Genomic DNA, 12986 nt, shown 5'->3' on the forward strand with positions numbered 1-12986 from the left:
ATGAATATTTAGATGTGGAAAGCATATCCACGGTGTTTTTTTCATGAAATTATAAAACAAACTTTATACACAATGGTTCTCCAAGCTGAAAAAAGTTAAGTACTCTTCTTTGCCTTAAATTATCATTGCTGCTTCTTTCGGATAAACAAACCACAGACTTTACAGTCAAATTAAAAAAAAACATGCTTGAAAATACTTTTCTCATTAACCCACAGGAACTACTGAGAATGCAAAGAGGAGAGAGAATGGTTTTCTTTCTCTGGCTGAGGAAGAGAGGACAAAAATCCAACATACACACATTGATAGATATGCATGTACATACATATTATATAATGTATTTAGCTGTCTTCTAGAGCATGTACATTAATTTTCCTGTTTATTTTCATCACTGAGCCAAGATTTTTTAGAACAGATGTAGTATAATCTGTGGTAAATAAGTTCAAAAGAAAGGCTTTTCTGAGATATCAGATTTTTTTTTTCCTAATTAAGAACAATACATTTTTTAGCTTTTTTTTTTTTTTAAACATTTTATTGAGAGATCCCTCATCCATGGAAAGGAATGTAGAAAGCCCAAGAATAAGCCTCTATGTAATCATCACCCAAGTCGAGAAATGGAACAGGCCACGTCCTTTTCCAATCATAACTTTTTCTTCCCTCGGGATAATGAAGTGGAGCTCATTATACTTTGTGGAGTATACTCCATCCTATCTTGATAAATGGCCTTTTCTAATGACTTGGAATCCTTCCTCTAGCATTCTAGACACGTCAGAGACTGCCCGAATACAGAAGAGTAAGGAAAAGAGGCACATGGTCCTCATCGGGCCCTACTTCTATTCCATCCCAGGCTCCTGTCTGTATTGAGAGCCTCACTTGCACAAGGGCAAAAATTCAGCCCAACATCTGTATACTTCCTGCCCCCAAAGAGCCACCCAATGGTCCCTGGAGAATTAACAGCAAGCACCCTCTCCCCAAACAGGCGTATAGGTATCTGGGCAAAAGATTCCAGGATTTTGAGTAGCCAGAGGATGGTTTGGAATGGGAGGCTTGGTTTCTGGTGAATGCACAACTTTGATCCCTTGGTCTTGCCTTGTGGGGAGGGATGTAACTGGATGATGAAGGCCAAAGCATAGTAGGGCTCTCCTTGCTTAGGTCTAAGGCAGTACGAAACAAGTCAGCAGGAAGAAAAACTTAAATTTCAGCAACATTAAGATAGTCCCTGTGATAGTTAATGTCAAATTGGAGAGTGTTTTTAGCTGAGATTAACATTTAAATTGGTAAACTCTCAGTAAAGCAGACTGCTCTCCATAGTGTGGGTGGGCCTCAACTAATCAGTTGAAGGTATGATTAGAACAAAGACCAGCCTCCCTAAGCAAGAGTAAATTTTCCCAGCAAAATACCTTTGGACTTCATCTACATCACTGGCTCCCCTCTGTCTGTAGCTTGCTGACCCACTCAGCAGATTCTGGGCTTGCTAAACCTCCACAATCACTTTCTTCATTTATCGATACATCTTCTTCTTATTTCTTTGGAGAACCCTAATACATTCCTCTAAATCATAACTAGCTTAAAGTTATTTTTCCTTCTACTGTTTAAGAAAAAGGCTAATCAAATATAGTTTATGTTCTGTCATAAAAATTATGTAACAATGTAAATAAAACATCTGTATAAATTATAAGTAAAACATCCTTGAGATTTCCAAGTACTTCATAAAAACAAGAAAAATTCTATTTAGCTTCCTAGCACAGAGAAAATACTTCATGATGGTTGGTTCTCAGGATGATAGAACTTACATAAATCTGGGTGTAAAAATAACACCACAATATAAAGATTATACTCATTGCAAGTAGGCCTTGGGATTTGATGGTTCTGTTTTACTACACAGGCAAGACAGTAACTTGTTTATTCTCTGAAATTGGTATGCTCTTTCAATTGTGCAGGACATCTATCACAAAGTTTGTCGGAAAGTTAGCTGTTTAGATTTCCTGTTTAAAATAAGCAGCTGCTTCTTGCTGGAGCTGTCAAACATTTCGGAGGAAGGAAATGTATGGTATATAGGCATACATCATAGATACTGCGAGTTTGGTTCTGCCACTGTAATAATGCAAATATTGCAATAAAGTGAGTCAAATGAATTTTTGATTTCCTAGTAAAGGTTATGTATATACTAAAGTCTACTAAATGTGCAATAGCATTATGTCTAAAATAATACTGTGTATACCTTAATTTAAAAATATTACTAAAAAACACTGTCACCTGAGCTTTCAGTGAGTTACAATCTTTTTGCCAGTGGAGGGTCTTGCCTTGATGTCAATCAATGGCTGCTGACTGATCAGGATGGTGGTTCCGTGGGTTTGGGTGGCTTAGCAATTTCTTAAAATAAGACAACAATGAAATTTGCCATACCAATTGATTCCTCCTTTCATGAATAACTTCTCTGCAGCATGTGATGCTGTTTAATAGCATTTTACCTGCAGTAGAACTTGTTTCAAAACTGGAATCAGTACTCTCAAATCCTGCCACTACTTCAGCAACTGAATTTATGTAATATTCTAAATCCTTTGCTGTCATTTCAACAATCTTTACAGAACCTTCACCAGGAACAAATTCCATCTCGAGAAAACAATTTCTTTGCTCATCTGTAAGAAGCAACTCCTCATCCATTCAGCTTTTACCATGAGATTTCAGTAATTCAGTCACATCTTCAAACTCATCTTCTAATTCTAGTTCTCTTGCTATTTCCACATCTGCAGCTACCTCTTGCACTGAAATCTTGAACCCCTCAAAGTCATCCATGAAGGTTGGGGTCAAGTTCTTCTAAGCTCTTGTTCATGTTGATATTTTGACCTCTTCCTATGAGTCACGAAATGTCTAGAATGGTGAAATCCTTTCTAGAAGGTTTTCAATTTACTTTGCCCAGATCCAAGAGGAATCACTTATCTATGGCAGCTACAGCCTCATGAAATGTAGTTAAGTAGTAAGACTTTAAAGTCAAAATTACTCCTTTGATCTATGTATGGGCTGCAGAATGCATGCTGTTTTAGCAGGCATGAAAACAATATGAACCTCACTGTACATAACCATCAGCTGTCTTGGGTGACCAGATGCACTATCAATGAGTAATAATATCTTGAAAAGAATCTTTTTTTTCTAAGCAGTCAGTCTCAACTGTAGGCTTAAAATATTCAGTAAACTGTGCTGTAAATAGATGTGCTTTGTTGTTTCACTTATAGAGCACAAAGTAGATTTAGCATAATTCTTAAGGTCTGAGGATCTGTGGGATGGCAATGAAGTCACCAGCTGCATTAGCCCCTAACATAACAAGTCAGCCTGTCCTTTGACACTTTGGAAGCCAGGCACTAACTTCTCCTCTGGCTAGGAAGGCTGTAGATGGCATCTTCTTCCAATAGAAGGACTTTTTCATCTACACTAAAATATATTGTTTAGTGTAGCCACTCTAATTATCTTAGCTGGACTTTCTGGTAATTTGTGGCAGTTTCTGTATCAGCACTTGCTGTTTCACCTTGAACTTTCGTGTTAAGGAGATAGCTTCTTTCCTAAAACCTCATGAACCAATCTCTGCTAGCTTCCAAATGTTTTTCTGCACCTCTCTTTTCTTCCTCACCTCTCTGAGCCTTCACAGAATTGAGAAAAGTTAGGACCTTGCTCTAGATTAGACGTTGACTTAAGGGAATGTTGTGGCTGGTTTGATTTTCTGTCCAGAGAATTCAAACTTTCTCCATATCGTCAATAAGGCTGTTTTACTTTCTCATCACGTGGGTGTTCACTAGAGTAGTCAAGAACTCTTCCTTTGCATTCACAATTTGGCTAATTGTAGGAAGAGACCTGGCTTTCGGCCTGCCTCAGCTTTCGACATGTGCCTTCCCCTTAGTTGGTTTTAGCTTTTGATATTTATATCAAAAAGGATGGAAGGACGTGGGACTCTTCCTTCCACTTCAATACTTAGAGGCAATTATAGGATTATTTATTGGCCTAATTTCAATATTGTATTATCTTGGACAATAGGAAAGCCTCTCTTTGGGTTAGATGGGGGAACAGCCAGACTGAACAGTCAGGATACACACAACATTTATCCATTAAGTTCACAATATTATGAGTGTGGCTTGTGACACCCCAAAGCAATTACAAGAGCAACATCAAAGCTCCCTGATACAGATCACCATTACAAATATAATGATAATAATCAAAGTCTGAAATATTATGAGAATTACCAAAATGTGACAAAGTGAGCAAATGCTTTTAGAAAAGTGGCACAAAGCCAATAGACTTGCTTAATACACCGTTACCACAAACCTCAACATGTATACAATGCGTATCTGTGAAGCACAATAAAGTGAACAGCAATAAAATGAGGTAGGCCTGTACAAAATAGAATAACTGAGCAACTTCCCATTAACCAAAAAATACTACAGGACAGAAATGGACAAACTACTCTAGCCAAAACATTTATCATTACATCTTATTTAAAAGATAATTTCCAGAATGTTATTTCTTCATTCTTTTTTTTAAAGATTATTTTTCAGTAATCTCCACACCCAATCTGAGGCTTGAACTCACAACTCCAAGATCAAAACTCATGTGCTCTACCAACTGAAACAGCCAGGGACCCCCTTATTTCTTCAATCTTAAAATATATTTCTTGGTTAGTAGAATATATTCAGTATCTACAATGCCTTATATAAAAGAAAACAAACATCAACAATAAGTCTAACACTCAGAGATAAGAACACTTAAAGTCTGGGGGTCATTTTATTTTTCTACATTTTTCCATATTAACATATGCCAAAAGAGAGACAAACATTTACATTCGAAAACAAGGGGTTCATGATACACATCTGTTCTTCACCTAGAGGCAATGGCTTCCTGAGTCTTAAATGGAACAACAAACCACAGCTGTTTAAATAAAGTGAAAGAACTAAGAGAAGCACAGAGCAGCACCTAAAAGTGACCCAATCCCAACTCTCACTGTCAAAAGTCACCATCATGACATTTTCAGGGTAAGAAACAAAGAAAGGATTTTCAGTTACTTGGAAAAATGTGGGCACTCTAATCATTTAATATAAATTCTCCACAGAACAGTATTACTTTATACCCTTATTCTAAAAATGCTATCTTCTCTCCTTTTCCCACTCCAAAAATACTTCTCATGAATATTCATATCTTTGATTTCTTTCAAACTAATCTAGAGTTTGTATTACCAAAGTATTCCTCTTTCTTTTATCCACTCAAGAAAGCTTACTCTAGCCTCTGTCCCTATTTATGATTAAACAGTATTTTAAGTTGATATGAACCATTAATACAATCACTCTATACTTAGTATCTCTCCCTCAACCCCACCAGGTCCCTACAAGCATCTTCACTTGCAGTTTACATTTGTTCAACTTAATTAACATGATACATTGAAACAATATAAAATTGTGCTTTTACTACATGAGAATTTATATTCTTTCACTTTATTTTAAGGGTTCACAATTAAAGGGAAAGAAGTTCCTGGTTTTTCATTCAGGTATAGCAGGGTTGTAGTTGAATTAAGTTATCTTGAATATTCTCCTCCTGCATTGTATTTCTATAGTTCATAAGGTAGTTGCTGTACATTAATTTTACTTTTACATTTCTTTTCTGATTTTTGCTTTAGAAATCCAGCTAAATATGACCAATTCTTAGTTATCCATAGACAGGATGTAGAAGTATTTTAAGTTAAGTTTAATCTACTTCCTCTTCCTTTTAATAATGTATATAATTGGCTAGAATCAGACAAAATGATTTTATTTTCATTTGTTTTGTCCACCTTTGAATAGTGATGCAGTTAGCTTTTAAGAAGCCAAAAAGGAATATCTTTACAGCAATTCATTATTAAAAACTTTAAAAATAATGTCTTTTCTTGATAAATCAAGATCTGATTCTAGTGCAGGTGCTCTTTAACATTCAGCCAAGAAGTCCTGACATCGAATAGAAAATCATCATCCCAAATTTCACACAATGCTACGGATATTACTGCTTCACTAAAGAAATAAAGTCTACCAAAGGTAATCAGCACATTTTTAATTAAAGTAGAAATTTCCCCCTTGCTCTTCTCCTTCAAAGCACTACTCATTTAGCATCCATGAACCGTCATCACGGCCATCTCTGAGTTTTGTGCACTCCAGGTTTTCCCGAGACTGCTTTTAGGGGAAAACTGGCCAAATGAAGGCAAAAACAAAGTCAGACTGTGACTGCTGAGACTTCACTGGGAGGTACTCTCTCCTCCCAGTTCCAGAAGTTTCTAGTTTCTTTAACTCCTGTGAGTTAAAGGTTCACTGTATCAGGAGATTGGGCCCTGCAACTGAGCAGGAGTGTGCTTACTTATTCTCCTTGCCCTGAATCCCAGGTTCTAGAATTTTAATCCCTGTGGCTACCAGGCTGTGAGGGTCTGAGAATTTCTTTAGCAATGAGTGTGGTTCTTTCTCCATCCTATATGCACTGAGTTTGTGTGTGCAACCTTACAAAGTTCAATTCCTTTCTTTCCCCCAGTAAAATGACTACAGTCACCAAATACTAAAAAACCTTACAAATTACCTAATTCAAACTTTCCCCAACTTCACATGATGCCTAGAGGTTTTCCATTTCCTCAGAGAGCAGAATACAAGGAAAGTGCTTAAATAGAAGCATGTGGGAAAATTCTGGGGAAAAAAATCCCAGATGGGAAAAGTGGTTAAGTTTTAGAATAAGTTGCTATGTTGTGGAAACTAACTTTTTCTTTTTTCCCTTTCCCTTTTTACTGTGTAAGTCTCTGAATATTGGACTAATTCTCATTGGAAAATTTAAATTATCACAATGACTTTTCCAATATCCAACAATGGGATGGGCTATCTCATGAAGCAGTGACATCTTCATCACTGGAAGTATTCAAGAAGCTGGAATAGAAGGGACTTTTCTCTCTGTGGTCAATTTAATTCAACATCAATGCCAATAGTGAAAATAAAACCCAACATTTATGAATACTTTCTAGCTGCTCCACATTTTACATGGATTATCTCATTCAATTCTCTACAATAACTCTTATAAGGAATCTGTTATTAGTTCCATTTTATAAATAAAGAAACTAGGCATAAATAAGTTAAATAATTTGCCCTAAGGTATGAATAAAAGACCTGGGATTTGGACTTAGTCTAACTCCAGAACCGCCCCCCCCACCCTTTTTTTCCCCATAAAGAACTCCACTGGACTAACACTGACTAAAATAAATGGTGCATACAGTATTTTTAGTATAGTTTAGTAAGTTGTGAGATATATACACACTCATAAAGTCATTATCACAATCAACATAATAAACATACCACTATCCCCAATTTCCCTGTTCTTGTACAAGACATTGTGAAATCTTTCCTTCCTGGCTCTCTCCCAAACTCCCCAACCAATGATGTTCTGTGTCACTCTAAATAAGCATGTGCATTTCCTAAAATTTTATATAGGCGATATAATAGGTATATATCTGCCTTTTTTCACTCAATAGAATTTTTTTTAAATTCAGCTATGTTACATAGCAGTTATCAAATATTCACTTTTTGTTGCTGAGCAGTATTCCCACTGCTAACCGAATATACCACAATTTATCTATCCGAATATACCACAATTTATCTATCCATTCATCTGTTGATGGACTTTTGGGTTGTTTTCACTTTTTGTCTATTATAAAGAAAGCTGATATAAACATTTGTGCATAAGTCTTTGTATGTACATATATTCTCATTTCTCTTGGGTAAATACCTAAAAGTAGAATGGCTCGATCATTTGGTAGGTATATGTTTTAACTTCTCAAGAAAATTCCAAATGGTTTACTACAGTGGTTGGATCATTTTTCATTACAACCAGCAGGCCGTGGATGTCCAGTTCCTCCACATGCTTGCCAACAACTGGAATGGCCAATCTTTTAAATTTTTAGCTAAAAAGTGTGCATAAGCATGTTATTGTGTTTTTTTAATTCATATTTCCTTAATGACTAGTCAAGTTAAGCATCATCTCATGTGTTTTCAGTATGTCTTCTTTGGCAAAGTGAACATTCTTTGCACATATACTCTGGGGGTGAGGGGATGTTTTATTTAATTAATGAATTGTGAGAGTTCTTTATATATTCTAAAACAAGTCCCTTTATCAAGAATCTGATTTTCAAATATTTTTTCACAGTATGTGGCTTCTTTTCATTCTCTTAAGAGTGTTTTTTTTTTTCAGAACAGAAAATTTGAATTTTGATGAAATTGAATCTATCATTTTTAAAAATAGGTTACGCTTTTAGTCCCATTTCCAAAAAACTTTGCCTAACTAACCCAAGATCAAAATAAGTTTATAGTTTTATGTTTTAAATTTTGGTCTCGGACACATTTTAGACAATTATCACATATAGCACAAGGTATGGATTGAAGTGAGGTTTCTTTGGTACCATATGGAATAACCAACTGTTCAAGTACTACTTGTTGAAAAGATTATCATTTTAAAAATCAGTTGTCCACATATATGCAGGTCTATTTTTGGATTTGGTTTCATTAATTTGTCTAGTTTTACAGCATTACTAAATGCTCATGATTATTGTAGTTTTATAAATGTCCTGAAATCAGGAAGTTACTATTCCAACTTTCTTCTTTATAAAGTTGTTTAGTTTATTCTAGGTCTCTGGTATTTATATACATGAATTTGTTAATTTCTATAAAAAAGTATATTAGAATTTGATTGACACTATACTGAATCTATGTATCAGTTTGAGAAGAATTGACATCATAATAATGTAGTCTTCCAACCTATAAACATGTCTTTCCATCTATTCAGTTCTCTGATTTTTGCTGGCAATGCTTTATAGTTTACAGGTTCTTCACATATTTTTTCCAGATTTATCCCTAAGTGTATGTTTCATATTTTTGATGCCATTATAAATAATATATTTTAGTTACCAACTGTTTATTGCTAACATATAAAAATAAAATTTTTGTATATTGTGTTTTGTATATTGATCTTATATGCTGCAACAAACTTGTTAAAGTCACTTATTCTAGTAGCTTTCTGGTAGATTTTATTAAATATTCTACATAGATATTCATGCCATTTTTCTTTATAAGCTGGGTGTCCTTCTTTTTATTGCACTAGCTAGAGCCTACAATGCTGACTAAAAGTATGGGAGCCAAGTAGGCCAACTATTGTGTTTATGGAAAGATTTTAAGTACACTTTAATTTGTTTATGCCTATTTCTTTTTCAGTGAACTCTGGTAATTTATGTATCTCAAGGAAGCTATCCATTTCACCCAAGTTGTCAAATTTACTGGTATAAATTTTTCACAATATTTTCCTATTGTTCTCCTAGTAACTGTAGAATCAGCAGTGAGGTCCCTGGTCTCATTCCTGATGTTGAAATTTGTCTTCGATCTTTTCTTTTCTGATCATTCTGGCTAAAGATGTAGCAATTTTATTGATCATTTCAAAAGAACTTCATTCAAATTTTGAAAATTATGAATACATCAAACATGCAGAAAATGCAGAGACAATTATGACACATGCTTACACCCTACACTTTTTTTTTTTTTTAGACTTTATTTATTCATGAGAGACATAGAGAGAGAGGCAGAGATACAGGCTGAGGGAGAAGCAAGCTCCATGCAGGGAGCCTGATACGGGACTCGATCCCGGGACTCCAGGATCACACCCTGGGCCAAAGGGAGATGCTCAACCGTTGAGCCACCCAGGTGTCCCCACTTGTAAATGAGTTCATGTTATTTCAGAAACTTTACAACTGAAGCCTTTTTCTCACTACTCATCAGAAATAAAAATCGTATTTATTTCCCTTCTCAGAAGTAACATCTAACCACAATGCTAATGCTGGTATTTACTGTTCTTATTTATGTTTCTAAAATGTGAATATCGTTATCTATTTGTATCCATTAAAAATATATGGTACTGCTTTGGGTGTTTTGCATACTATACACTATGTCTTGATGCAAAAGCTTTTTCTGCCCAACACTGCACTTTCAGGTTTTATCCATGTAGAGCCACACAGTTCTAATTTACGTATTTTGCCTGTGGCATAGTATTCCACCATATAAATATACTAGTTTATTTACCCAGCTCTTATCCATAGACTTTTATTCAGTTTCCAATTTTCCCATGTCTGCTCACATAAACACACGTATTAGTGTCTCTGAGAATGTGTATGTAGGAGAGTTAATTTCTGAGTAGTGCATTATAAGTACCTTCAACTTTACTTACAATTACTTAATTGCTCTTCAAAGTAGTTGTACCAATTTATACTCCCATCAAACGTATCAACAAGTATGAGAGGTGTCCTTTCCTCAATTGCTTAAAAACACCTGGAAAATCAAACTTCTAAATGTTTGCAAACCTGGTGACTATGAAATTATATATTGTGTCTTAATTTAATCTCAGTAATCATTGGTGAGATACAGGAAATCTTCACGTTTACTGGCCATTTCTGTATCCTCTTTTGTGAACTGTCCCATTTATATTGTTTGTCCATTTTTTTCCTACTAGGTTATCTTTTTCTTGTTGATCTGAATAAATTGTTAAATCTTGTCATTTATATGTAAATATCTTCTTCCAATCAATGGTTTATGTTTTAACTCATTTTATGGTATCTTGTAACTGTTTACAGCTTTGTTTTTAAAACTTCATTTAAATTTATCAATTCTTTCTAAGTTATTCCCAGCCCTGTACTATTCCACATAAATTTTAAAATCGGGATCCCTGGGTGGCGCAGCGGTTTGGCGCCTGCCTTTGGCCCAGGGCGTGATCCTGGAGACCTGGGATCGAATCCCACATCAGGCTCCCGTTGCATGGAGCCTGCTTCTCCCTCTGCCTGTGTCTCTGCCTCTCTCTCTCTGTGTGACTATCATAAATAAATAAAAATTTAAAAAAAAATTTTTTTAAATCATCCTGTCAAATTCAATTAAAGACCCCATTAAGATTCTGATTAAAAATCAACTGATTTCATTAATTACTAGGGAGAAATGGCCATTTTCGGGATAAGTTACGTATATTTGTTTTCTTTTTTTTTTTTTTAAATTCCCTATGCTGTATTTTTCTACTTATTCTTGATTCAATATTGATAATTTATATTTTAAACAAAATGGTCAATTTATCTGTATTTAGAAAGATATTGCCAAAAACATCTCCTAGTATTCCCTTCTGATTATTTTTAAATATTTCCTATGTCCATAATTATTTCTTTAATTCTTGATATTTTTATTTGTGCTTTCTCTTTCATCATCCTTCCTATAATAGCTTTGTCTATAATTCTTTTTTTAAAAATCAGCTTTTAACTGATCCGTGCCATTATCTGTTTTCTTTCATTAAACATTTGCTGTGGGGGGATGTGAGTGGCTCAGCTGGTTAAGCGTCTGACTCTTGATTTCGGCTTAGGTCATGCACTCAGGGTCATGAGATCGAACGCTGCATCAGGCTCCATGCTGGGTGTAGAGCCTACTTAAGATTCTCTCTCTCCCTCCTTCCTCTGTCCCTCCCCCCCTAAAAAAATAAATTTGCCCTACTTTTTGTAATTTTCTTTCTTATGTTAAAAGAAAAAGAACAGAATCATTGTTGAATCCAGTCTTTGGCCTCTCAATTTTCATTTCTGCTATATCATTTTACTGCTCTCAAAAACTTTTTGCTACATTACACAAGTTTTGATACATAGCAACCCAGTTGTCATTCAAGTTTAAGTTATTTCACGATTTCTTAGAATTTGTTTTTTTTGAGGCATGACTTACTTAGAAGTATTTTTAGTTTCCAAACATATGGATTTGGGTTTTTTCTTTTAATATTTTCATAATTGATAAGTAACTTTATTATACTATACACAGAGAATGTTGTCTACATGACATCAACTCTGACATTTTTTTGCAACTCTCCTCATGGACTAATAGAATACTCAATTTTTGGAAGTGTCCACATGTACTAGAAAAAACTATGCATTTTCTAATTATATGTCTATTAGATTAATCTTGTAAACTTTGTTTCAATGACTCAAAATAATTTCAAAAAAAATTTACCTACAGTAATGGATCCTAAAGGTAGCATCTTAAATCTCGGTAGCCAAATAAATTGTCATTAATAGCAACTAATATTAGAACTGAAAGACAAATCACATCTGTGCACATACATACACAAACACAATTTTCTTTGTTCCCTATAAATGCTCTTGCTCTTCCCTATCTTGTTCCTGGAAATAAAGTTCCAATTTCTAGTTATACCATCCTTAAGAATTGGGGAAAAGTCCCCTATTTTTGGCTATAAACGTTAAAAAAAAAGTTGACAAAATATCCCCAAACATGTAATTGTGTGGTCCTGTGGTTGAACTATTACAGAATGTTACTCCTGTTGCCAGAGACTCATGCTGTGGCCTGGGCATCCAGAGTAACAGGGCAGTGGTCGTTTCCTCTATGGATCCTTAGTGTGCTGAGATCTGCACAAGCATTGCTTTTGACATAGCCTTGCCTTTCTGGTTGTAAATAATTCAAACATCTACATTCATAAACAAAATTACTTAATTATTTTGATCATTTCCATTCTCTCTATATTCCTCAGATCCACTATCCTTAAGACCTGACCATGACAAATTACTTCTTTAGCTATTTTATTTCTCAAATGCTTCCAAGTAATACTTGTCAAATTGTTGGCTTCTATTTTACTCTTCTTGATTATGACAGTATTTTTCCTACTTGACCTGTACATACTATCAGGTGACTATTTATGATTTTATCTCAATGCTATTCCACTTAATTGTGCTTTGGTCAATATATATTCATAAGTATGTTTCCTCCAACAGTTCTACTAATCACTCAAAATTAAGTTAAGTTAATTTTTAAGTTATTAAAATAAGATAGAAACTTTAATCTTGTAGCTAATTTTAAGACAATGTATTATATCTATTATTTATAAATCTTAAACGTAATAGTCTTAATCTGAGATTAGTGAGAGAAAGACTACTTCGA

General features: G+C 34.7%; 1 protein-coding gene across 1 annotated transcript in view; it reads right to left on the minus strand.

Annotated features, from left to right (window-relative positions):
* The window catches only part of PPA2 (inorganic pyrophosphatase 2), an 81442-nt gene that overhangs the window by 1713 nt on the left and 66743 nt on the right, over positions 1-12986 (minus strand). The window lies entirely within an intron of this gene.

The sequence above is a fragment of the Canis lupus genome, chromosome 33, assembly GCF_048164855.1.
Source record: "Canis lupus baileyi chromosome 33, mCanLup2.hap1, whole genome shotgun sequence".
In the NCBI taxonomy this organism is placed as follows: domain Eukaryota; kingdom Metazoa; phylum Chordata; class Mammalia; order Carnivora; family Canidae; genus Canis; species Canis lupus.